We start from the raw sequence: 27329 nt of genomic DNA, 5'->3' as shown, positions 1-27329 counted from the left end.
AAAAAAAGATCTTAAAAGGCCTGTAGTCAGCTATAAGAAAGGGGGCATCTGCAAACGTGGAAATCTTAATCCAAATCCCAGGGACATTCAAGAGAGTCAGAACAGGGATGTGTTGGTTACAGCTCTTGAAGTGACCCCTTCTTGATTGCACATGGGTCCTAACCCTGGATACTTTGAAATAACTTTTAGTTACCTAGGCTCTTCAGTTGCTACCAGTTCATTACACCTGGCACTTTATTCTAATAGTTATGCATTTGCCGCCATGGGTGCTACATATGAGTAAAGTTGCTATCCTGAAGGGCCTCTACTTTGGGGCCCTGTGGCTTTAAACTCCCTAATATAAATATTATGCAATGCTGTGAATGGGGCATGCAAGGATCATCTTAGTGAACTTTGCACTGCACAATAAGGGGAGCAACTGCTCAGATACTGTTTACAGCTATTTTTTACTTCTACCTACTTAATACTCAATAAACCCTGAACTAATGCATCCTTAGAGGGTGGAGGGGAAGAGTTGGCAAAAATTCCTCCTCCCTTGTGCTGTTTTGCTACTTTCATTTAGCAGCAACGCAGTTCAATGGTAAGTCACTGAACCAGATACAGGCTCTGACCTTTTGGGTGACCTTGGGCCACTCACCTCTCTGTGCCTCTCTTTTGCTTCCCCTCTTTTTTTTTTTTTTTTTCTTTAAATGCATGGCATAAAATTATGCAGAGATAATTCTATCTTTGGAGAGCATTTTCTGTCCTAGCAGGACCCCACCCCTGGCTGTTAATTCCAGGATCTTAGGCTCATGATTAAGTTACTGCAGTGTAACAAGGTACCTTACATCTGTTGCTCATTAGGGGGAATTTCCTGAGCCAGGGTAAATGACTACATCTGAACTAGTCATCTTGACTTTCTCTGTAGTCAGTGAAAAAAATTTGCCACTCTTAGGTTGCATTCTGCAGTAGACATCTAACATATATCAGAAGATTCATGTCCCCCGAATGCCTATTTCTTTCCATTGATTATGAAGAGTGTTTAGAAGAAATGGCTGAGATGAAGATTTCCACACTGCAACAGTCTAAAGTTATGTGGAAATTACTTTCATAGTCACTGCTCATACATGTGCTCTTTACCCCAAACAAAAGTGAACTACTTTAATGCAACATACAATTAACTTTATGAGCTAGGTCAAATTACCTTATATTTACTGTGAGCTAAACACACACATGCAATTAACATGGCTCAGCTGGTACATGTTAAGTGGATCACGTGTTCACTCACCTACTTTTTCTAAACACACCATTCTATTACATTTGTTTACCATCAGCCTACTTTGTGACCAAGTCTTTTTAAAGCTCCTTCTTTTTCTCCTCTCTTTGACTGTACAGACTGAGGGCAAGGTCACTCTTTCTACTGGCTTGCCATATTTATCTTACTCTCTCAATCAGAGTAACCTCGGTTTACACCTCTTTCTGAGCTTTCCTTTTCCTTTTACTCATAAGATCCCTTCTTTCTATGCAGCCTTCTCAATGCTCCCTATGAAGGACACTGTAAAAATGAACTGAATTTTAATACCTAAGTCCTGGAAAAATTTAAAATGCAGACTGTAGGCATGAGTGTAAACTATTTTGTAAATCAGCAGCCTTACAATTTTTAAACCAGGCTGTAGTATGAATATAAGATTGCTTTAAAGCAAATACTTGTAAAGATGCAAACACCTAGAAAGGCACCCTTGAAAATATTTTTCATAGTGTGTCTATGGGAGATAATATTCCCAAGCAAAATCTCTTTTTGTTGTTGTTGTAGCTGTATTGGAAACAACAGAGCTGTTTCTAAAATGTAAACAGATTTTCATGTAGATTTCCAAATACCCATCTAAGACTTTTTTATTGAAATATGGTTGTTTACCTATGGTATAGAAATTACAGAGATATACAACATAAGTTTGATGTCTATTGTATACATTTCTGGCTGTATCAAATATTTAATACCTGGTATTCTTTGGGATTTGTTAGCATCTCCTTTAAAACTTGCCTGCGGCAGTTACAAGATGGAATGTAAAAAGTGGTTTTGATTATCGTTTTGGATTGTCACCTTGACAGTTTGGGTTGGGTTTTATCGGCATGGAGAAAGAACACACACAGACACACACAATTGCTTCTTTTCACTTTGCATCCCTTTCCCAGTAGACAATGCTCTACAGAAATGGCTCAGGAGCAGAATAGACATGAAAGGATTACCAAGTGGAGCTATTTGAGGGAAACCTGGTTCATTATTTGGAGACAGGAATATATAAGTGACCAGTTTCATCTATAAATTGCTATTGCTAGGGGACTGCAAATAGGCCTTAGTGGGTATTTCAGTGGTCAACTCAACTACACTGCTGCCAAAAAAAACAGAGGGAGAGAAACAGCAAGGGGAAGGAAAGAAAAGAGGGAATAGAAATAAAAAAAGCAAGAGAGGAAAAGCCAAGTATATTTAGCTCTTGTTGCTCATTGAATGAATAGGAAACGTTTAACACCAAGAGAAGTCTAAGGTCATTGCTTTAATTTTTAGTCTGAGCTGCAGAATGCAAGAAGAGTGCTAATGTACCTATGTATATGTTTTCTTTAAAAAAGAAAACTGCTCTATCTGTTGTTTTGAGTACCTCACCAGCTATTAGCTTGCAGGTCCCCTCTAGGGTGAAGGCTGCACTTGGCCACAGTTCTAGCAGTGCCCGTCAATCCCTTTTCATCCATTGGGGGAAAGACATTTTGTCAAGAGTGAATGGGAATCTTACTTGAGCATCAGACAGAGGGTGACAGGGTTCCAATAACTATTTATTTGTAGTTGTACTTTGTGTTTGTTTTGATGCAGAGTAGAGGCTGCCGTTTGCATGGTAATTGAGCAGGCTGTTCTGGGCACTGAATCTTAGGCACGAGGAAGACTCAGATGAGTGATTTTATCATGAGAGAAGGAGCGGGAAATACTAGTGATAGGTGCAACACCGTGTTTCTTCTTTCAGACACTATCACAGTATGACTGCAAGTTGAATTTCTGAGATTTTCTGTAAATGACACCCAAGCATCATAATGAATTGAGTATATTAACATCCATCTTTACATTGAGTCTGCACATAGCTTTACCCTGAAATCCATGAGCCTTTGTGAAGCATACAGATTTTTTTTTTTCATTTAAGTCTCTTTATTACTGTGGTGCCAGCTATTGCTGCTATCATTAAATGTCTGTCAGCATTTCCATTATAAACCTTATTTTCAAGGGATTTATAACCTACCTCTTTTACTTCATGTTGTTCTGAAACTTGGCATAGAAAATTTTCAACATGGAGTAGATGGCACTGTCTTTCTTTGCAACATTTGATTTAAACATCTATAGCTATTCTGGACTGACGGTTGCAAAAGGCAAAGGAATATCTCAGGTAGTATCATTTTCCTACAAAATGAAAGCTGAGCAGGATGTAAGGCAAAGCATGAATTTTTCAATTTGGAAAAAAATTGCAGAAATTTTTATTTTACAAATAAAATTTATCAGACAGTCGTGACTGCCCAGTGTATTGATAAGAAAGGATATTTTTCCTCACCAAAAATAAAAACATAAGCTTGAATACCATACTTTGTGCATAGCTATGTTTTCAATATTAATTCCTGTAAGTCTTATAATTCCTATTTATTCCTAACATTTAAGAATGCACTACAGAAATAATGAGTTTAATGAACATGTCTTTAAAACTTACAGAGAAGTGCTTTCAGTCACAGGTAATTACATAGTTCTGTGACAAATGATGAGCTGTATTGTTGCCACAATACAAAAAATCCTTCCCATTGGCTTAGCCCTCTTGCTGTAGCCAAAGGAGTTACAATATTACTCTTATGCAGAAATCTGAGCAATGACATATTATTGACTTAATGCCTAATCCAAAACCTAATGAGGTAAAAGGAGTATTTCCTTCAACTTCAGTAGTCACTGGAGCCTCATGGCTCATTCTAACAGTTCTCTCATACCCTAACAACTGAGATAAACAGCTGTAAATAAAAAGTCTGCAAAACATTTTAGGTCTTTACTATATACAGCTTTACCTCTGTATCAGAAGGCCAAATATCATTTTTTCTGGTGTAAAAAATGTGTAAGCACGTAAAACGTGTGAAAATTTGGTGGGAATGAGAGATAGGTAAATTCTGTTTTCCTGAATTTATTTTGCTTTCACATAATCTCAATGCATGACTCAGAGAAGAGGAAGCTGCCATTCATGCCAGTACTCAAAGAAAGAAAAAGAAGAAGAAAATCTGGAAACAAACATTTTCTTAAGGGAAAGTTGGCAAATTGAACAAAACTCAGGACTCTTTTTCCTTCTAAAAGACATTGTAACATTTTACAATGTAATCTGCTAGTTTGCTTTCCTAGGTGTAGGTTAGTGTAGTTTGTATATTACTTACTATTATGTTTTGACATGCTTCAGCCACTGCGTTGGAAATCATATCCACTTTGCTGCAGAGATTGTAACAGGATTAGCTTACTCAGCTTGGCTTCTGAAACAGTTTACTACCACCCAGCAATTGCTCCAATGGAAAGAGTATATTTTGGACAAAACTTGTTCTCCCATGAGCTGGCAATGTTCTCCTGTTCTTATTCTGTCTCAGATACTGAGATTTCACACCTATAGCAGCCTTTGTTATTGGAAGGTGAATAACAGTGACTGAATAAATGTGCAAAGACTCCACCCTTCAGCAAAGTAAAAATGTAAATCTCACGTAACAGATCTCCTTGCAACTGGTTAGAAAACAATGCAAAGCTTTCAGCTGCAAATGGCTGATATTTTAGAATGCAAAGCAAAATTTATGTAGAGAAAGGCCTATTTAGGAGGTGGTTTTGTAAAAAAAAAAAAAAAAAAAAGACTGATTTCTAAAAATAAAAAGTCTAAAAATCTTATAATATACAGGCTATCTGGAAAAAGGTTTTGTTTTCAACAACTGGTTAAATTTTAATACTGTTTTACATTTTGAAGCACAAATAACCAACAGCATCCTAGTTTCAAAATATTTCAGAAATAAGATTTTCTTGTTTATTTGGGCTTACATGATTAGACCAAAGCAACCATGTACTTATATTTAGTTGAACAGTAGACTATTTGGTAGCAACATACTGTGGTCAGGAATGCAATTGCACTGTGCTAGACATGATTTCTATGTGAAGGCTTAAATGTTTATGGTGGGAGTTGGTTTATTTTAGTCTGAAAGTAACAGATAAAATAAAGGAGAAAAAAAAAGTTGCACAGAGAAAGCCATGACGCTGCTTCACTCTTTTCGTTTACCCATTAAAAATAATCCCAAGGGCTGAAAAACATACTTTACGATGATTGCAATAAGCACAGCATATTTTCTTTAATGACAGAAGGTTATATTGTGACATGATTTTGTTCTGTAAGAATCTAGAGTTGGAGGAGACTTCTAATCCAAAAGGGTGCTTTATTCTAAAAAAGAGGTAATGAGACTTCAATGGCTGGAAGCTGAGGCTAGTTATGTTCAGATGAGAAATAAGCAGAAGATTTTTAACACTAAGGGTCATTAGCCAGTTGCATGTATTGCCAAAGGATGTGGCTGACTATCCAATGTTTTCTTGTTTTTAATCAAGTTTGTGTGGCCTTGGGAAAGAGAAGTTACAGTTCAGTCACAAGGTGTTAGTTATGATGCAACAATTATTGGGTGAAAATTGTATTTTGTGTCACAGAAAAAAAGGCAAGATAATGATGACAGTGGCTTTTGAACACCAAAATCTATAAATTGCTGACAGTCAGGTGACTTTCTTGTATTGAAAGACTCAGATCAAAGTCATCAGCCTCATGGATACCTCACTCAGCATTGCGCATATTAGATATGCAATCCAAATGTTATAAAAGTGGTACAGGAAAATATTGGCCAACAGTTGCTGCATTCATTCTGACTAGGTGTATGGAGTCTCTTAAATATTACTTATTTGTACAAAGATATGAATATCATCTGGTGCCTTGTTTAAACCAACTGTATTTTTCTAGTATGTTATCATAGGAAAAAACCCTGGCTCCAAATAAATTAATGGGGCCAGATTTTCACTTAAACTCTACCCTTTACATATTACAGAGCCTGTGTAGCTATCCTTCACACAAATGACATTCTGAAAATAATTCTACGTTTATCAGATATAATGAAGCCGTGTTCTGAAAAATATGAGTGCAGCAAGGAAGAATGCATTGTCTTCAACACACAGCTTTGATTTACTGGTGTTCTCTGGAGAACTTAATGTTACAGAATGTCACTCCACGGTATTCTTTCTAAGCACTTCCCGTAACTACACAAAGCACAGGACATGCCACATTTTTCTTCTCTTTACTGTAAACTTTGGATAAATAATTGTAATTTATATCTGATAGATTTTATCTTATTTATTAATCCATAGCGATTTCAACAAATTAATGGCCCAAAGATCAGGTAAGTAGTTTAAATAAATATCTTAAATGAATCTTCTCTGACAGTTTACATATGTATTTTGGAATATATCTGTAGGTTGATACTTGGAGAGAAATCTTCAATGGGACAAGTAGATAAATTTTCAGTTTTTGCAGGCCGAAAGGATTATTTGTTGACTATATGAAATATTATGTGATTTTCAACAACATAACATGGCAAAAATCTCATATATTTTGTTGCTTTAAAATCAGTAAAGAAAGCATATTTTTGTGTGTTACAATACATATACAATACATGTACATATTACTGTACATGTACAACACAATACATTTTTACTAGTCTATATTGGAAGTGTTGGGCTATCGAGCTGGTGTGAAGATTGAATATGTCACTTTTTGGTTTAGGACATGTGTAGCTCATCTAAGGAGTCAGGATCTTTAGTTTTGGTTCTGAAATTTATTTTGGTTTAGAGTTACTAGAATAGAGTTGTCATCAGTGGTTAACCTGGGCAAATGATGAATTACAATATAACACCAGAGAGCAACAGTTACAGGCTGCTGCCCATAGACTTAGGCAGCAAGTGACCTCTATAGACCTATAGAGCCTCCCCATGTCTTTTTATTATTTTTTTCCCCACAGGATTTTGTCTCAACAACTTACCTCTGTCTGTAATGTTGCATTTCTTACCCCTCTGGAGGCTTCTTCGCAGCCCTTTTTCAGCAGCCTAAGTGACACAGCTGGGCCACATCAGAGCTGGACCATGGGTCCCTGGTGTGCGGGCAGCCAACAACCCTGCCTTCCCCCCCCCACAACTGTTGGGGGCAGGAGCTTATAGCAGGGGCTGAGAGGGTGGCAGGATGAATATGAGGTTGGCATCCTCAGTAATGTCCAGCATGGTTCTGCATGGCCAGAAGTCTTTCCTCAAAAATACTGAGACTCCTTTGTTCTGATATTCTTTCCTAGGCTTCTGTGATTAGCTACTTTTAGAGACAAATAAATAGGATAAATAGAGCTTTCTTCTGACCCATTATAGACATTCTTAGGTGTAGGTAATTTTTTATCTCTAGATACATTTTAAAATGCCAGTCAACTATCAGATATGTTTCCAAGACAGGTACACTTCTTCTAATACAGTGCTGTTTGACCTCATTGTCTTCCACGTGCTCACACAGCACCTAAAGAGGCAAGGGCTATGAATATCATGTTTACTAGATAGAGAACTGAGTCGTGGAAAGTTAAGTATCGAAGAATGGAAGAGAAATCTTCAACGGAACAAGTAGATAAATTTCAGGTGCCTGCAGTCCCAGTCTAGTGCCTCTGTCAAACAGTTCTCAGTCAAACAGAAACAGAGGTTATGTCTGTTTCACTGATGACAGGCTGTAGTACCGAAGGAAATATTAAAGCCTTTGAAGCTTTTCATTTCCACATGAACTTACAGCATCTTCTAATTTTCTTTAACCACAGTCTAGGTTGAGTAAAAAAAAGTAGGAAGGGAAAAGAAAATGTTCATAGTGTGTTTAATAGCTCCTTACTCATACATAGCCTTATATATATAATAATATATGCACACGATGGCTTATCTCCCTTATGACATTCATCTTCACGTGTGAGGAGAGAAATAATAAGTCACTAGTGACTATTGCACTTGACTTATCCCTCCACATCAGAGAAGATAAATGCCAATAGAGAGATCAAGCCTTTTGTATTCTTTTCCAGGGGAGAGGGAATTTATCATAGGGATATTGGAATTTATCTTGATCAGATACAGATGATTTCATCACGGTAATGAGGGAATCCTTATTGCATGCAGACAACGTCTATGTTTTGAGTGTAGTTTCATTTTTTATATACTGTTTGGTGTATAAAACAGAATCCTACTTTTAATTCAATGCAAGTTGGAGCTCTCAATTCCTACTGAACCCCACTGGGGATGAATTATTTGGTTAGAGGGAGAAAGGAGCAGAAACAAAAGAATGAATGGGAAGGAGAGCAAATATAAGAATTTATGTAAAAGGAAATCAGTTGGTATACAACTAAGGCATTTGTTGTCATGCACATAAAATGCAGCATGTAATTTTAAATTGCACGCTTCCCAACTCCTGCTAATTTAACACCATTTTAATACAGCTTTTATGCATGAAGTTTATATCTATTGTAGATAGAACTGCAACAGAACAGCTTTTCCAGATATTGCATTTGAAAAATACAAGCAAACTTTCCTTCAGAGTAATATTTCATTGGTTCTTTTTATAACTTCTCTGTATTTCCTTCTTTACTTCCTTTTCATTTTAAGTAACAAAATGCATTTTCACTAAAAACATAGGCCCTGTTTCTAGTTACATCGCTATGGCTTCATTCAGTGCTCCAGGACCAGGAAGAACTGAATTCAGCTGCTAGAAGATGTCCTGATAATACTCTGGAAAAAGAATTTGATCAGCCTTTGATCGGAGAGATCAGAGTCCAGTTCTTCAGAGGTCCACTCGGTGGAAACTGTTTTGGGAACAAGCCACGTACACTTCATCTGCCATAACAATCTCTTTGGGCTGGAAAGGCTGAGAGACACCTACAAAAATTACAGTGTGACTTCATTGATAGCAACCATGAGGTGGAGCAGGTTAATTAGAAGGAAATCAAAATGCTTGTTTATGCTCAATAAATCTGATAGTACAGGAATACTGTAAAAGGAATGCAGTAAAATAAACAATAATGTGACTGTATGTAGAGAATTACATGACATCTGTTAATATTGGCTGGACTGTTTATAAGGAAATTTTAATCTATCAAAAAAATCTCTAGGCTCGTATTGCAGACAATTCTGATTTGAGAAAAGTTCATATTATAGATTCTTCAAGTATCAGCATTGCCTGATGTTGCAATATAGAACATTTTACAGTGACATGCCCTGCTGTTTGTCACTTTGCATCATGATGCTATATCTCAAAAATCACAGCCCCACCTAACCTCCTCACTCCTCTTTTTTATTTATGGAAAGCAAACGGACACCGAATAACTCTGCAAAGCAAGGGTTTCCAAAGATCAGGAACTTAGAAGCAATTTTGAAATTGATGTTTCATGGACTAAATAGGTAGAACTGTGACTACTTGAACTGGTATTTTAAAAAGGAAAGAATACCTTTAATTTCAGGAACTCACTTTAATAAATATACTCATCAACATAGTTTAGAAAATATTTCCACCTTTGTTTTATACAATTAATTCTACTTTTTTGTAACAATAAAACAATAAGTTCATCAATGAGTCTATCTGCATATCATAGATATCCATTTCTGTGTTTAAGTATTTCACATAAATGTCATAAAGTTATCTTAGGGAATATGTGAATTCATCTGCATGTGTTATCTAAATAAATACTTTGTATATACTTTTAAGTTCATATTTGTGTTGAGACTAATATACTGCAACCTTGAGCACAGTGGGAGCTATGAGAATCAGGGGACCCATCAACCAGGCTGATTAGACTGCCCACTGAGCACAAGTGATATCAAAACAAGCAAGCTTTGGCCAGCATTAAAAGCAGAATGCAGCAGGAACTGCAGGCATGTTACACAAAGTGGGATGCTGTTGGCACTTATAAAATAGCAAGATGTTGCAAAAATGGACCAATCACCCTAAAATGCAGCCCTGAGTGATCAGTGGGTCTCATGGGAATGATGGGACACTGCTAGTGGAATTGAAAACTAAATCACAGCCTTCACTGTGCACACAGTTACGGATATACATGTTTATATATAATCTGTCCACATATCTGTCAACATTACTATTCATGACTGCTCTGGCACCTTGGTATGCTGGTGATATTTCAGTGAAAGAAAGCAACTTTTTTTTTTCTTGTGAAAGAATTGCATCTGCATGTAAACAGATTTGCAAAAACTGAAGGAGTACATTTTCAAAGCATTGCATACAATTTTAGTATCATGGACTGCTACAGGTCTCTAAATCAAGCTCTATACAACTTCTGACAGAATTCTAAAAGAAATTTATAGATATTTTTCTTTTTGGAAATATGTATATATAGATATAGGATATTTTGCCTGTGATGCTCATGTCAATGAAGGAAATATTACAGATTTCTTAACCTGGGGAGAGAACAGGTGGAAGGGCAGACACTTCAGCTTGGGAGCTGAAGAAATTCTACACTATTTTTTTCTTTTTAAAAGAGATTTAAAACACTTTCTGCTATCCATGGCTATGGTGGATCATTCATTTTGTGGACATCTTGCGCACCCAAGGCTGAGGTTCTCTGGTTCTCTGTACTCACAAAAGGTCTGAGGTGGCTTTACAAGTCAGCCTTTCTACTAATGAGAGTCATGAACATTATGTTTGTGTTGATTGCAGGTGGAAGAAGGAGGGGTTAGCAACTGAACCACAGCAAATCTATAAATATGGGACTCCAAAGGCTCTAAAAAATCCTGTTTGTTTTGTTTTGTTTTGTTTTGTTTTGTTTTGTTTTGTTTTGTTTTGTTTTGTTTTGTTTTGTTTTGTTTTGTTTTGTTTGGAAACATTTTGAGTTGCTATGAGAAATGACAGACAAGGCAGTCAGTCCCTGGTTAGAAAAACTATCTGCTTCCTCCATCCATTGCTCTGTACCCACCCAGAAGCAGATTTTAAGATTTGTTTGCTAATTTCTCCTCCATATGAAGTTACTTAGAATACCAGCACTTCATTGAATACAGTCCAGTGTCCATCATTTTCTTGTGTCACTTGAGGAATGTGCTCAAATCATCAATATACTTATTTTTGACAAAAATCATTTGTTCCCTCATTTTTACACAAGATAACTTTTAAAAATACAAAGTTAAAAAATGAAGGTATATAGGAAAATTATCCACAGCATTTTAAATCTCCTGCATTGAATAATACTTTTCTGTCCCTCAGTTTGTGGGGGGCATCAATTAGTGTTTGTAATCATTAAATGCTTTTCACAACTTTCAAAAAAAGTGTTTTGATTATGTTTGATCTTATCCCTACAATAGACAATGACTTGTGTCAACTTTTATGTGAAATGAAACATCTAAATCTTTGACATGAAAACTAAACTTTAAAGAAGATGCAATTCACCACTTGAAATTTTGGCAGTTTGGACTTTGTGAAATATGGAAATGGTTACAGTAATAAAACTGACAACGCCCTCGACTGTCAGAACTGAACATCATGGGGCCTTAGTGGTGTACCCAGCTAGAAGGAATTACAATTTCAATATAAACTTATGTACTTGAAGACTGAAGATGGTCAATAAAGAAAATTTCATAGACTGCTTGGGAAACCTATCAGACTCTTTCTCACCTAAATCTGATTCCAGCTACTGACCCCTTCAACCAAGAGGATCAAAGTAAAATATGTTGTTTGAAATAATCTTCATCCTGATCAGCCATATTACAGGCAACAGTTCTTAGGGAGTTCCTCATTATAAATATCAGTTTCCTAAGCATTCATTCTTTAACCTGTATTAAAATGAAATATGGCCCACAGTAAATCATATATCCCACCATGATTTTCAAGTGTCAATAAAACATATGTACAGAGCACATGATGCAGGTCTGCTAGTGAAGACTTCTTCTTCCCAATTCTCCACGTTACCATGATCCCATGGTGTTTCACATAAGAAAACAGTTATTTTACTTCAGTTCAACAGTGTTTGCGCACAGTCCTAACTGTGGCTTTTCATATTCTGAATGTAAACCTGTTCTGATGGATGTATGTATGTTTTATGGAACCAAAATGTCAGTGGCCTTTGGTCCAAGTAACAAAATCAGCTCTTACACAGAAACAAGCAGTACTGTTAAGGCTTTAAACATCATCGTAAACTATCATGAGTCACTCAGTACATCATCTTCAGGTGCAAGATCTTTTGGTCCATTGTTACCAGCATCCATCAATCAAAGTTTATAGGCTCACAAATTGCTTGGCCAACACTCAGTAGTAATATTTTAGCTATATCTACACTGCAAATAAAATCCATAGAGAAAATGTAAGGTGGATGTCTGGTGTTCTGTTTGCTTTGCTTTCTTGATTTATCAAGAAAATTGATGCATTTCCATCTTGTGAAAGTACTCACTTGGATGCAGGTGTCTCAGATGCATCCACATCTATAGCCAAGGCTACTCTGTTATGTCTCCCTCTCTCATGGACATCACAACTGAATCTAGAAAAATTACATATTAGTTCCACTCCTTTTGCTTCATGAGTTTTGTACACTTTAAATTTAGAAAATATTTTTTTCAAACAGTGAGCTAGTATAGTATAGTGATTTATCTTGATGGCAAGAATCACAGAAAAGGCACATGAAAATGAATTTTCTGCCTTCCTTGGCCAGTATAGTATCAAGTCAGCCTTGCTACACAAAAAAGAAATTTCTGAAAAAAAAAAACCAACTTGTCCTTTATGGATAGACACACAGCTGAAAACTTAAAGTGAATTTCATGTTATAAGCATTATAAGGCTTCAGATTCTCAACCTAAGAAAGCACAAACAAGGTCAAGGGCAATGCATCAGAAGAGATGTTACTACCATGCTTATGGTCCAGGTTCAAGGCTATTGGATACTTTGGAAAGGAAAATTACTGCTGTAATTATGTGAAGACTATCACGTCAAATATACCATGTTGGAAATTGCCCCAAAGATCTTGATTTTTGATGTGACTATTGTAATAGCCCATGTTCTGTAATAACTTGCAATATAATTTTTATTTTGCTTCATTCATCACAAGCATTTGTTTTTCTTTTTCAAAACCTCCCCCAAATGTGTATTCCTCTGTGGTTTAGTATGTATGTTAATAAAGAATGTACATCATCTCAGCACTGTCATATAATACATACACCATCAATTACTTGCACATGCAGAGTGAGCAATGCCCTTTAATAAGCTGCTCTGAAATAAAATAGCCTTTTAATTAGCTTATAAATGTGATCAATATCAGAGCACAAGGTATTTCAAACTCTTCCTTTCAAGTCACCAACCCAACACTGTCTCAACTTTGAGGGATAACCAAATAGCAAAAGTGGTACTTGGAATATAAAGTTCTTAAGTAAAGCTTAGGAGAAGATTTTTGCTCTTAAAAAGTCAATATATCTCAAACGCCTCTCTGCCTCATATTTCAAAAGTAATAATTTGCTCTATTAAGACTGGTATAAACAGACTTTTACATTAGTGTTTCCTGTGTTGTAACTAAATGCCCTGCTCTTGCTCTTGAAATTATCTTGCTGTAGAGTAGTCTATTTTTACCTTGGCTTCCCAAATTAACTTTTCATTAGATATTTAGGTCAGATAAATCAATATCAATAGCTTCTGGTCTCCATGCTAAAAACAGAAAGTAGTAACACTAGGAAAGAGTCTCAGCAACCCATAACAGCCATGGAAACTTTGAGGCATGCAGGTATAAAAAGAGTAAGGCAGTTCTGCAGTGAATGTAATCTCTAACCTCTCCTAAAATAATCATATTTAAAAGTGTAAGTGGCCACATTGTGGTTTCTAGTGTTAATACATAGGGAATATTTATTTAAAATTGGAGGGAAGTAGATGTGTGAAAAGGTAGATGATTTTTGATTTGTGATTCATCAAAAAGATATTTTGAAGGAAAGGGAAGGAAAGTAATTTTTTTTTAATTTCTTCAGAAATTATAATCTAAAACATGAAGTCGGAAGTTGGTCTTTGGAAAACTGTTTAGCACTTCCTAAATATGTTTCACTTGTGCCCTATGGGTCAGAATAAGTTAGAATGGTTCAGAATAGAGCTAAAGTGTCATGAAACTATGATTACAGTTTTAATGTTTCTCCTCAACTCAGCCAGCAGAGAAAAAAAAATGTGCTTATGTCTAGAAAGTGCTTAAGCACCTGCTTACCGTTATATGTGTGATTCATTAACAGGACTGGCAATTTTAAAGCTAAAAGGCATCATTAGATCATCTGGTTTGGTCTCCTGACTAAATAATTATTTTGCTGGATAGTGACAATGAAAATATGGTTACAAATTTCAAAATCTCCCTACAGCACCAAAAAGTACCTTTCTTTTCTTGATGGGATATGCAGTGGAGTTAAGTTTTCAGGACTGTGATATATCTTGAGAAACTTTCTGTGAATAACTGGTGATCTTGCACAATTACAAGTAAATTTATAGAGTTGTCAGCTTTTAAATATTTCAGATTTTTATTTAGTTAAATATTATAAATAATTGGAATTTTAAACTGAATGGCATGCTGACTAGTGCACTGTCATTTAATTTTGCATAGGTTTATAAAGAATATATACATCTAATGCTTTGGCTCATTATGATAAATGATTTGCAATAAAAATTGGGTGGTCTAAATACTTTTTAATAAAATGGAATTGGAGTGAAAACAGTTTATTTAGAACAAATAATATTTATAATAGTGTATTTTGACTTTTTAATAAATATTTTTGAAAATACTTTAAGCTTGGTTTGCTCTTGTTTAACAAAACGTCTGATAAGTGAAACATTAAGCTATCAGACAGTTTAGCATTTTTTTGCCTTAAAAAACATGTTTAATAAAAGAACAGGCAGCCAAAACATTTCTCCATTTCTTAGGGTATACAAAACACACAATCCAAATATTTTACTATGGATCCTTATGTGCAAATAAAGCTATTTATAATGTATTTCATAAATGCTAATTTCCTTTGTAAGTCTCTCAAACTGATTAAGCACTGACTTTGGAGTGACTTATTGTATGCTTAAGTTAATTACATCCACAAATATTTGCAAAATCCAGGGAAGAGGTTTTACCTGATATTGGTAAAAGCAGTAGAATCTAACCCATTGTTAACTTTACTTAGTAAAACTACATACATTGTGTCTGTTTTCTTTTTATTTTACTGGCAGGCAATGGGTAATAAGATAAAATGGTACTACTGGTACATGGAGAAAATTAACCTTTTACTAGATAAGCCTGGAAATATCCTATGAAACACAACTATGATTTTTGGCCATTCTATCTATGTGTCAAATAAGCGAATTCTATCACAGCAAATACAAATATGCACAAATTGTATGCTTTAGAAACAGTATTGACTCTTTGGTGTAATCTCTATTTTAAAAATCACTAACACTTTTTATTGTTTTTGAAGTCTGTAAATATCAACTTTGCAAATCATATCCTTAGGAAGGTCTCAGATTGTAAAGATTACAAACACCTTTGCATTAGCTTTGAAAGGTCAGTGCATGTGGGTACCTTGTGTTAACAAAAGTGCCTGTCACTCGAACATTGTCCAGTTTTTGAAAGCTACTCTCCAAAGCAGGAAAAGTAGTGCCTTTTCATTTTCTTTTCTCTCTTTTTTTCCTGGTTTGGTTTTGGGTTTTTTGTTTTGTTTTGTTTTTAATCTTCTCTTTGTCTTTCCCTCTGTTTTATTCGTATTTTGGAAAAGAAAAAAGTTTTTGATTGTTGACTCAGTATTCAGTTATAATAACATTCAAATGTAAGGTTCACCTCACAGATTAATTTCATTCCTGATCATATAAACATAGTTTATTGATAAAAAGATAGCCAAGTCTAAACTATTTCCAGTACTACAAGACCAGACACTGAGTGTGTGTGTTGAGTCGAGCAGCAGGGGAGTTTGTGACTGATCATCACTGGACTCTTTAGGAGCTATCACTGCATTGGAAATCATAGCGTAGCATTTGGGAGATAAAAGAATAATCACCATAGCAAAAAAATAAAATAAAGTGCAAACAGTCACAAATAACTTGAAACTTAATTAAAAAAAAATCTGTTCTTTGGTTGTAAACAGCAAAAGAGATTCCTTCTGGATTTCAGCCTCTGGAAATGAAATGTAGGTAAGTGATCTTTTTGCCAAAATGATTATTGATGATTATTTGCCATTGGACATTGCACAGTCAAGTCACCTTCAAACCCTGTCCATATTCATTCTTCATTCTTTTTCTAGAATGGCTGAAGGCAGTGTTTGAGAAAAGTTGTGATTTTAAGTAGGTAGATAACAGCCACAAAATTGCACACCAAAGTCCAAACATTTTTCAGAACTCGCCAGGTATGAAAACCACAAAATATTTACTCCCAGCTCTCAGTCTCTGCATTTCTTCCTCCCTTCTCACAAAATAGCAGAGCTGGAACGTTCTTGTTTCTCCATGATACCATCTGCAGCAGACGTCACTTATGCAGGGATGGAGGGTGGTCTAAATAGCCACTGCCCAAACACTTTCCTTTCTTGAAAAAGATGTTCCTGGAGTATTTAATCTCAATTTTTACAGTTCCTGTAAAGGCAAATGTTCATGTGGAGTGGTAAGTTAGGAACCTATTCATTTTCCATCCTTTTATTGATTTCAGGCTACAGAAAAAGAGAAGGAGCTGACAGCATGACTTGAACCAACGGTTCAGTAACTCTTTCATGTCTTTCATGCTATCTCCTGCAGGTCTTTGAGTCCGTTGTCATGACAGAGCAAAAGGAATAAAATAATCAAAAATTACAATAGTTTTCATGCCCTTTCATTTGACAGTAATACGACTGGGGCTTAAAAATTAAAAATACCACCAAGAAGCTGATAAAGTTGCTGGTCACTCTTTGTCCCCACAATTGGACTTCAGGTGTTTAGGTGCAGCTAAGCACCACATAGCCATTTGCTCACAGCCCCCCAGCAGGACAGGGGAGAGCACAGGAAGAGCTAAAGCAAGAAAACTCATGGGTTGAGATAAAGATAGCTTAATAAGCAAAGGAAAGAAGAAGAAACAAAAACCAAAAAAATTATACAAACGCAATCACTTGCCACCTCACACAGTAGACTGATGTCCAGCCAGCGTCCATGCAATTGCCCAAAATGTCCCTCCACTCAGTTTTTTATTGCCAAGCATGAGATCATATAGCATAGAGTACCCTGTTGGTCAATCTGAGTCTGCTGTCCAGGTTGTGTCCCCTCCCAGGTTCTTGCCCACCCCTGGCCTACTCACTGCTGGTGGCAGAGTGGCAAAAAGAGAAAGCTTTGACACTGTGCAAGTACTCCTCAGCAACAGCCAAAACACTGGCGTGTTATCAACACTGCTTTAGTCACAAATCCAGAACACAGCACCATACGGGCTGCTCTGAAGAAAATTAACTCCATCCAAGCCAGACCTAATCCAACAGTTCAGAGCAAAAGTTTAAAAAGTAGATGGACAAGGCTGGTAAGAAAGTGGTTAAAAAAAAGAAAAAAAGCACATAATCTTATACATTTTATGTATGAGTACTGATATATTTAGACTGGGAAGTAAAGAACGTATTTATAGGTCACAGTACAAGAAGGATAATATGATCTGCTTCACCTATTTAAGTGAATAAATTAATACAGAGAGAAATAGAGAAGCTTGATAAGTTGATTCAACAGCCTAAGAAAGAGGTCCAAAGAACATTACTCTGTAGAGTGAAAAATGAAGGAGATTTCATAAATTTTCTAGCATTAATACCAAACATCTGAAAATATTTCTTAGGCCTGATGAGACTCAAAACCTTTCTTGCTACGCTCTTAGGGCAATACATCAGTATGCTATCCCTTAAAATGTATTTGCAGCACAGACTTTATGCTACATTTGCTATTAGAAAATCACAAGAAGGAGTTAGAAACCACCATTTTTTCTAAAATCAGATCAAATTTTGCTTTGCTGAAAACAAGCAAATGGCAGACTGCTCAGATTTGATAGGAAATGAGATTGTTCCTTTTCAGTTGTAGTGTTTGTCATTTAACTAATCATGTCCTAGTGCTTGCAACCTTAACTCTACATATTTCTATCAAGATATATATGTATTGTAACTGAGCAGCTATATTTGACTCAAGTTGATCAAGCATTTTCAAGTGAAATTGTTTTCATGTGCACAGAATATGCTAATTTCTTGAAGCCAGAACATTTCACACCAGTAAGAAGGGTTTTATGGCATTATTTTAACATGGGTATTTTTGGCCCAGGATAGAAGTTGAGGCAGGCAGGAAAGTCGAATGGAAGCAGAAACTCAGTTTCCAGAATTTCCCAGAATATCTAAGAGCCTAGTGGTCAGGGCTGTCTTGGGATAAAGTCTGTGATTCAGCACAGGATGTGCATGTCCACCATCCCAGGTGAATGTCCTATGCACCAGACTCTTATGAAGCAGGTGCTTGAACCATCTTCTCCAGAATTCTTCCAACAATTGAATGTTCTTTCCAGATACCTGCAAGAACTATAGTCAGTATTGTGGCAGCCACTTGTCCTGTACAAGACTTGAAATAAGACTTTAAGTTGCCAAGTGTTGTCACGTAGCTTAATTTTGGGCATTAACCTTAGGAGGCAGCTGCCCTACCTGCCCTATCGTGAAAGCCATAGGGAACCCAGGGAGAATACAGGACTAACCTTGGTAACTGTGTGAGTGTGTCACCCTCAAGTTTCAGAATGACCTTGCTACTGGCCTCTTGGCTATCATAAGCTAGAGCTTTTCTTTCTTCTTCAGGCTGTTGGGCTTCTGAAACCTACTCTCCCAAAATATTCCCCAATGTTGCCCACTGTCAGCTGCTACACTCAGTGATGTCCCCACCTTGTGCCCCTGGACTTAATGCCCTGGTACCTAGTCCACTGCAAAGGTACCTCTTCTGAAAAACCGTCCTCTCTTCCACACTTGTGACTCTGCAGTTGTTGGTGATGTCACTCTGTGAAACCCTCCCTTATGCAGAAAGAGTGAAAATAACTTTTGTTTTAAACTTTAGCAAACAAATTTTAAAAGCCTGATAATTATTCTGGCTCTCAACTTTTCTTATTCCACTCTATCTTATTTTACCTTCTTGTTTTGCCACAGAAATTAATTTGTACAGTGGGGAAGTAAAAAACATTTTAAAAAATTGCTTTCACTGAAAATAAATTTGCTGCAGCATTTTCTTCTTCTAAAAAAGTTAATTTGAAGAGAAAACATTTAGTTTAAAAAAAAAGAACAGCTGTAATTGTGATTTTGGAAGCAAACTGAACAATATATAGCAACAGACTTCTCTGATTGTATGAGCTCGCTCTGTTCCTATCCCACTCAAAGACTTGCTAAACTGGTGACACTGCACACCCATACACCTTAACCTCATCTTTTTTCCAAGCTATCTGTTCTCATAGGTTTCTTCAGAAGTCTCTAACTCTTTCTTTCTACCTGCGCAGAAGATGACACAGACTTCTCATGCTCTGTCAGAATTAACGGGCTTCACCTACAGAATTGAGTCAGCACAACTTTCTCACTATTTTAATGCAGATTCCTACACTTGCTAATAGCTTGGGTCAACAGAAGAGCCCTGCATTCCTATGCAGGGGCATAGATCGTACTATCCTGATACAAATGTCAAATAAATTACCAACCCGTTAGTTCCTTGGCCATACTGTTCGGGGAAATAAATAAAGCAGTGACCTAAGCTATTGTTTATGAGTCAGGTCTTCATCATGTAGTAGATATTATTGTACATGAGAAATAACAGCACAAGCAGAAAGATCCCAAAATTTCGCTGTGTGGTTGCACTTACCACATGGTATATTAAAATATAATGAAAATATATTATGTTACATGATATAAAATAATGTCAAATAGAGGAAAATGCAAGCAGGCTCCTGACTGAATAAATCAGGGAGAATACGCAAGGCAATAAATTCCAGTCAGTTTCCTCGCTGTGTGGGCAAAAGGGGATTAAACAAGGCAGTGGCTTAAATTTATAGTAGCTCTTATTTATGAGTCAGGCCTCAATCATGTATCAGAGACACTAGGCCTATAATAATGGTACAAGCAAAACAGAACCAATTCTCAGAGGGCAGATGCCTTCAGGACATGGAAGTGTGCTATTGCACAATGTAGCAATAGAAAAAGAAGGCAGAGAGGGAGATCTGAACAACACCCTCACCGTATTTTTCTACAATGGAGGACAATAACCCCAAGATTTTCCTCTTCTGTTGCCCTGCTTCCTTACCTCCACCTTTGCCAGTTCTTCCCCTTCCCCATTGCCACGCTTTTATTTTCTTCGTATAGTGTGAATCAGGAGAATAACAGAAGGGCTTTCTGCCGAGTCCAGAGTGTACGGGGAGCTGGAGTCGCTCCCTTTGTCAGCTGTCTCTCCAGAACAGCTCTCTTTCTCCCCATCTTCTACATACTTGTGACAATCTTATATAATTGGGCAAAGTCTCTTGAAAAAAGCCTGTCATTCGCTTGTAAAACACAGGGATACACATGTAAAGCAGAAATGCCTCACAAAAGAGCTGGGATGATAGTAGCTACCAAATTAAACATGAGCTTGCTTTGTGATCTGAGCTGAAAAATCCACTACAATTTTTGGCGGTGTATGCAGAGTCATCGTATCGGTTTGGCAACACACGACTCTCTGCAATCCACCGAGTGAGCTCCAGCCACTTTGGTACAAGGGAGATGTCAAAACAAACTGGTGGGAATTCGAAGCGGAACACTCCTTTCCCTTCTCCTCCCTTCACGCCTACCCGCCTCCGAACATCTGACGAGGCTGGAAGAACTGCTACATCCGGAGCCTTTTAAATATAGAACTTGTGAATGGTTTGTACTGATTCATATATGCATCACTGACACGGTGCTGGCAGTAACACAGCGATGAGTGCAGCATAAAATCTATGTGAAACAGAAGATATAACTTTTTGTTTATGTCAGTCAGACTCTGGTTCAGTAGATACCGGTTGGTTAAACCAAATTTATATGTGGGACATATAGCTGTGCTATATTAGGAGTGTTTTGGCCAAAGAGGTATTGCCAAAGGAAGAACCAGTCTGTCAAGAATGACACGCACTGCTGGTGTGTACCAGTTTGGCACAAATTTGTTCATGAAAGCTTTCCTTAGGTGCAAGATAGAAAGTCCAGTCTGACAAGAGGGAGGTCTCAGAGTAGCCATCATGGTCTGACGGTCCTGCTGACTTGGGATGTAAGAAAGGCCAAATCAAGTCCTCCCATCTCATGGTTCACGCTGGGGGCTTGTATTCAGTCTTCTGCATTACAAGTGAGTGCTCTGACCACTGGTTTATTTCCTGTTGGAGATCTGCTCTGCAAAAATTAACACAAGATGGAGTCTCTAGCCAAACGGCTTTTGATCATTCACTGGGGTGTAGGAGACCCAAGTCTGAATTCTTGGGACAATAAGTGCTAATTTATGCAGAAGTTTGCAGCCTCTCTTGAAACAGAGCCATCCCAAAATAGCAAAGAACAGTGGCTAAGGCACACATGAGAGAGAGCAAGAGAGAAGCAGAAGTGAAGTGAGGTGAAGGGAAGCGAATCTAATTTCCCCTACAACACACATGGGAGCTCTAACTATTCAGGGGTGTTTCTCATATTCATCTTCCTTCTTATTACAGCTTCAAAAGGTCTTAATTTTCATCCTAAATGGAAAGGAAACCTTACAAAATCTCAGTATTCTTGCATAAGGGAAAAGGACTATGGGAACCTGCTACCAGTCTGGTTGATAGCAGTATTAGAGGTATCAACAAATATTGCATAAAGAAGAGGAATAGCAATAGGCAGAAATGGTGTAACTACAGTAATTGTCAAGAAAAGCATATACCACTTGGGTTACTGAAGCAATGAAATCTTTTTGCAATTAAGCTGTACAGACTGGACAGAAGGGTGGGGGGCAAAGGACAGAGGAGTGGGGGGCAAAGGACCCAAGGGCATGGCAGGAAGATATGCCAGGGGAGGTTTAGGTGGGACATTAGGAAAAGGTCCTTCACCCAGAGGGTGGTGGAGCACTAGAACAGGCTCCCCCAGGAGGTAGTCACAGTGCCAAGTCTGACAATACTCAAGAAGCATTTGGACAACGCCCTCAGACATATGGTATGGTTTTGGGGGTTGTCATGATTCTATGAAAGCTGAGCAGAACAAGACTTTATTGATGGAGCATGGACAAAAAGCCTCACAATAATTTTTCTTCATTCCTTTTGTTTTGTTTAAGAGTCCACATCTCTAGTAACGTATAAGCATTCTATCTTAATTCCTCCAGCTGAAATATTTTTTGAGCATAATCTCAGAAGAAAGCAGGGTTTAAACTGAAAGGAGAAAGAAGTAAATATTTTACATTCCGTAGCATTCCATAGAGATAGAAATACATCATGGCCAGGTTTTTCTCAGATTATGTGTTATTTTCTAGTGCTGTTATATGTTTTACAAGACACAATATTGATTTAATGCAGTAGTTGGTTTTCTTGTTGTGCCTTCCAGGCACTATTCATTAAAAAAAAACACAACAAAACCCTCACACTTAGCAAAAAATACTATATACTCTACTGCCCTGCTTGTAACATTAGAGACTGTGGCTTTTACACCATTAATGCAAGTGAGGTGCAAGCTGAGACAAATAATACTCCAAAATCTGCAAAATGCCCATCTCAAGTCTGTTCAGTTTATGGGTTATTCCATTAGTTGTTTGGAATTTACTACTAAGTACTGAAAACCTGATAGAGAAATTACTTATATTTGTGGAAATTATGCTTCGCTGGATACTTACCATCTTCTGTTCATTCCTAATTGTTTGGGGATCATGTTCTTCATGATTATGCCTCCTCTGATGTGGATCTTCTGAAATCCAATTTCCCTTTTTTTCATCTGTGAGGCAAACGTGTTGCCTGCAAGTAGGTTGTTTTGTGCCCTTCTGAACTAAGATCTCCTTCACAACCTTCTCAAATAGCTCAAAGCTTAAAGGAGCAAAAGTAAATATATTTTTCTTACTCTTTAACTGTATTTATCTCACGTTGTCTGCTACCCTGCCTGGAGCACTGCTAGTGTTCCCAGAGCTCATGAACCTATTTACTTTCCATCCACTGCTTGCTGCAGAAGGCTTTGTTCCTGTCTATCACAGTGGGAAAAATGTTCACAGCTTTCCGGGTCTTATCATAGCAGTTGCAAGTAGACAAGAAATATAAACAGGCTCAGGAGATCTAGGTCTGAGGGTGGAAGAAGGTAGTTCCTGAGGTAATTTTAACTTTCAGGATCGAACACTTGGACAAGACGTTGCCAGGACCTGTTGAGGCAGCTGAGAGATGTTGGAAAAGAGGAAAAGTCTGTTTACATCTTCTTCCTTTAAAGGAGTCCATCTTGTCCCTTTGCTGTGGTGGACAGCTTAGCATTAAAATGGCAAAAGCAATTGGGATGGGAAATTCTCAAGTTGTGATTAGGAGATGAGCCTCAACTACCACTCCACAATTTGCAGACTAATTATAGGAATTTCTCAGGGTTGGGGGTTTTTTTCTTGTTGATTGGATTTTTTTAAGACTGGAAAAGCAATAAGGGTCTTCACAGAGAAGAAAACTAGAGGCAAGAGAAAATTTGAGGTTAGGTTCTTTAATTCAGAAGATTTCTATTAAGGAGAAGCTACGTGCTGCCAAGTATGTGAGATGCCCATTTTAACCTCTTGGGCAGTTTACAAGACATTAATTTTAGTGTGTTTAGTCTTAGAAATTCAATGAAGACACTAGAATGAACTTCTGAAGTGGCCAGGGAAACCCAGGAGCAGTCTTTCCTGAGGAAAAAGGGGTAACTAAGGAGATGTTCTGAAGTGGGCAATCTGAGCTTCATCTGTCAAAAATGTTGCATGTCTGATATCATCTTCTGTCACTTTTTATTTCATTTGTTTACAAACTGGAATTTTTTTTTTCCCCTCAAAAACGTGTCCAGGGAATATCCTTCCAAGTGTTCTATCACACAGTGACCTTGAAAATGGAATAACTTGCAAATGAATAGAGAACAAGCTAAGACAATAAAAGCATTTTTAAAATAATCTTTTTTTCCTCTTTTCTTACTCATTCATGGTGTCAATATTGTGACTGAGCAACAGAAATGGTCTGTTTCTACATTTGCAAGAACAGAGCTGATCAATGCAATGAGTTTTATAAGTTTTTTTCTAGTGAAAAAAGAACTGTATACCTAATGAAAAAAAGAAGTGTTTACCTTCTACTCATTCTTTATTCTGTTTGCTAAATGGAGACAGGAAGTTACCTTGAGGAAGGGACTTTTCTTCTATGTTTCTGCAGAGTACAGCATCACAGGAACTGTAGCAGTTCATAACTAAGGCATTGGAATTGCTTTAATGCATACAAATAGGAACCCTTCATTACTTACCTCCCTGCTTTAAAGATAACATACTCATGAAGTACTACCAAAAATATCTTTTGGCCAACTTATGTAGGAAAGTCTTCTCGCCATCTTTCCCCATTAAAGAAATTATACCAGCAATCACATATGATTTGTGAACTAAATGAGCAGCTCCATCTTTCACGTAGTGGTTTCATACCTTCCACTTGTATTTGAAGTTCAAACAGCTTAGAATAATAGAATCATAGAATCATAGAATCATAGAATCATAGAATCGTCAAGGTTGGAAAAGACCCTTAAGATCATCAAGTCCAACTGTCAACCTATCACTGCCAAGTCCATCTATACCATGTCTTCAAGCACCGTATCTATCCGTTCTTTAAATACCTCCAGGGATGGAGACTCAGCCACTTCCCTGGGCAGCCTGTTCCAATGCTTGACCATCCTTTTGGTGAAGAAGTTTTTCCTAATATCTAACCTAAACCTCCCCTGGCGCAGCTTGAGGCCGTTTCCTCTTGTTCTATCACTCGTTACTAGGGAGAAGAGACCAACCCCCACCTCGCTACAACCTCCTTTCAGGTAGCTGTAGAGAGCAATAAGGTCTCCCCTCAGCCTCCTCTTCTCCAGGCTAAACAACCCCAGTTCCCTCAGCCGCTCCTTATAAGACTTGTGCTCTAGACCCTTCACCAACTTCATTGCCTTCCTCTGGACACGGTCCAGCACCTCGATGTCCTTCTTGTAGTGAGGGGCCCAAAACTGAACACAGTACTTGAGGTGCGGCCTCACCAGTGCCGAGTACAGGGGCACTATCACCTCCCTGGTCCTGCTGGCCACACTGTTCTTGATACAGGCCAGGATGCCATTGGCCCTCTTGGCCACCTGGGCACACTGCTGGCTCATGTTCAGGAGGCTGTCAACCAACAAGTGGCTTGGGCCAGCCCGGCCCCAAATGCACCCTGTCTTTTGGCATGACTGCAACTAACTCACATTCTCCACAGCAGCATGAGGGCAGCATCAGCTGAAAGCACTTCCCTCTCCTGTGACTGCCAGCTCGGTGGGCTAATCTAGTAACTAGGCAACAGGAAGGAGAGGAGCTTGGGACCAGGGAAGGAAGTTTTCGGCAAGGAAGGCTGCCTGGCTGCATGAGGGAAGTCTACATATTTCCTTACAGAACAGACTCCCTGCATGATAACACGGCATAGTAAATCTTGATTGCAAGTGCTGTTTGAACAGGGTCAAGGTTTGCTGAGGGTAGTATACCCACATCTAAAATTAACTCAGCAGTCTTCCCCAAGTGTCCCACATTCTCATTCTACTAGACACATTTTGACAGTCCATGCTCAGTGTTAACTAATTTTATGCAAAGCAGTAAATTTGGAGAAATATATTCCATTGCACAGAGTTGCTAATCTATGTAGAATTCAACAGACAATTCTGTAGTTGTTGCAATGGTAATCTGAGCCAATGAAACTTTTTGCCCTGCCTACATTAGATCATTTTTGTTTCAGAAGATGTAGGCAGTTTTAAAAAGAATAATTCTCCTCTGTACACTTTCTGTATTAGCCAGTGAAGAAGTATGCAGAAGCTGGTCTAAATTTGCTTTGTTTATATGCAGCATGTACATATTTATGTGTGCTTCACGTATTTTTTCATTTAAATTTCTCTCTTTTCTGCTCACTAACTCCTTTTATCATAGTGTGTCCTAAGTGAAAGGCAAACTCAATTAATCATCAACCAGCTTGTATTTCCATGGCATCTGTCTCCCTGATATCTAAGCATTATTTAAGTTTGTGTTGAATTTTGTGTTCAAATTTGCCCATCCTTGCTAGAAAGAGGCATGAGCCGATTTCAAGAGCAATTTACAAGGAGCTTTTTTCCTCCTCGGTATGAGAGCAGCAATTCCTCTGATTCACAGGTTGACAGGAGCACATCACTCTGGTGCTCAGATCAGTGCACGAGCTGCCCATCGAATAGCAGATCAAGTTTAAAGTCCTAAGGGCAAATTCTGCTGTCAGTTACACAGGTGAACATGTAACTATAAGAGCAGAATTTGGCCCCTAGTCTTGATCTTCAAGTCTCTCAGTGGGAAACTTGATTACTGTGTTTAGGACAAAGTGTAAGAATGCTTTGTAAAGAGCTTGATACACACATACTGTGAGACACAAGGCTCTTTTTCTGGTTACCTTTTCATAGCATTTGGGAAGTTCTTGGATTACAGCAGCTCTTAGGCTGCATGTTGTACTACTGTATTCCTTTAAAGAAGAATCCTTTTCCTTGAGCCCTGATATGCAGGACAGTAAATGTAGCACTGATAAAAGCTTTATTGCCATATTTTCATGAAAACATTAGCTAGGAAAATTGAAGTCGTGAATAAACACCCAGGCCCTAAGATAAGGCATAGTTAATTTTTTCCCTCCCTCTTACTTCTCCTTTCACCAGACCTTCTGAACAGTGTCCTGGGTTTCTTTAGCACTTGAAGCAGTCTGGATTTCAGAATCCCTTCATAACATGTGCCTATAAGTGCTTCTGACAGAAGCTGGATAATGCCACAAACATGGGCACTCTGTTTTGTGTAATTTAAAATTTCCCTAAATGCATCATTCTCTGGGGTTCAGTTTAGCCTTACCTATGTGCTTGAATGATTATTAGGTGCTTCCTCCCAGGATGTGACTTCGCCCATAGGAGCAGCTCTCTGACCTACCAAGTGAGCCAGAAGACAACCCACAAGGAGAACACACTCAAAGCTCTACTGCAGCACTTCTGGTGGGTTTTTTTTGTTTGTTTGTTTTTTTCTGACATTGTGAAAGACAGGCTTTTCTGCATGTTTTTCCCAAGGCCCTCATGAAAGTAAGCCAAC

This window comes from Nipponia nippon, unplaced genomic scaffold (genome assembly GCF_047370975.1).
Source record: "Nipponia nippon isolate SJK-2023a ecotype South Korea unplaced genomic scaffold, ASM4737097v1 scaffold_4, whole genome shotgun sequence".
Taxonomy (NCBI): Eukaryota; Metazoa; Chordata; class Aves; order Pelecaniformes; family Threskiornithidae; genus Nipponia; species Nipponia nippon.
The sequence above is the reverse complement of the archived record's forward strand: the minus strand, read 5'-3'. Positions refer to the sequence as shown.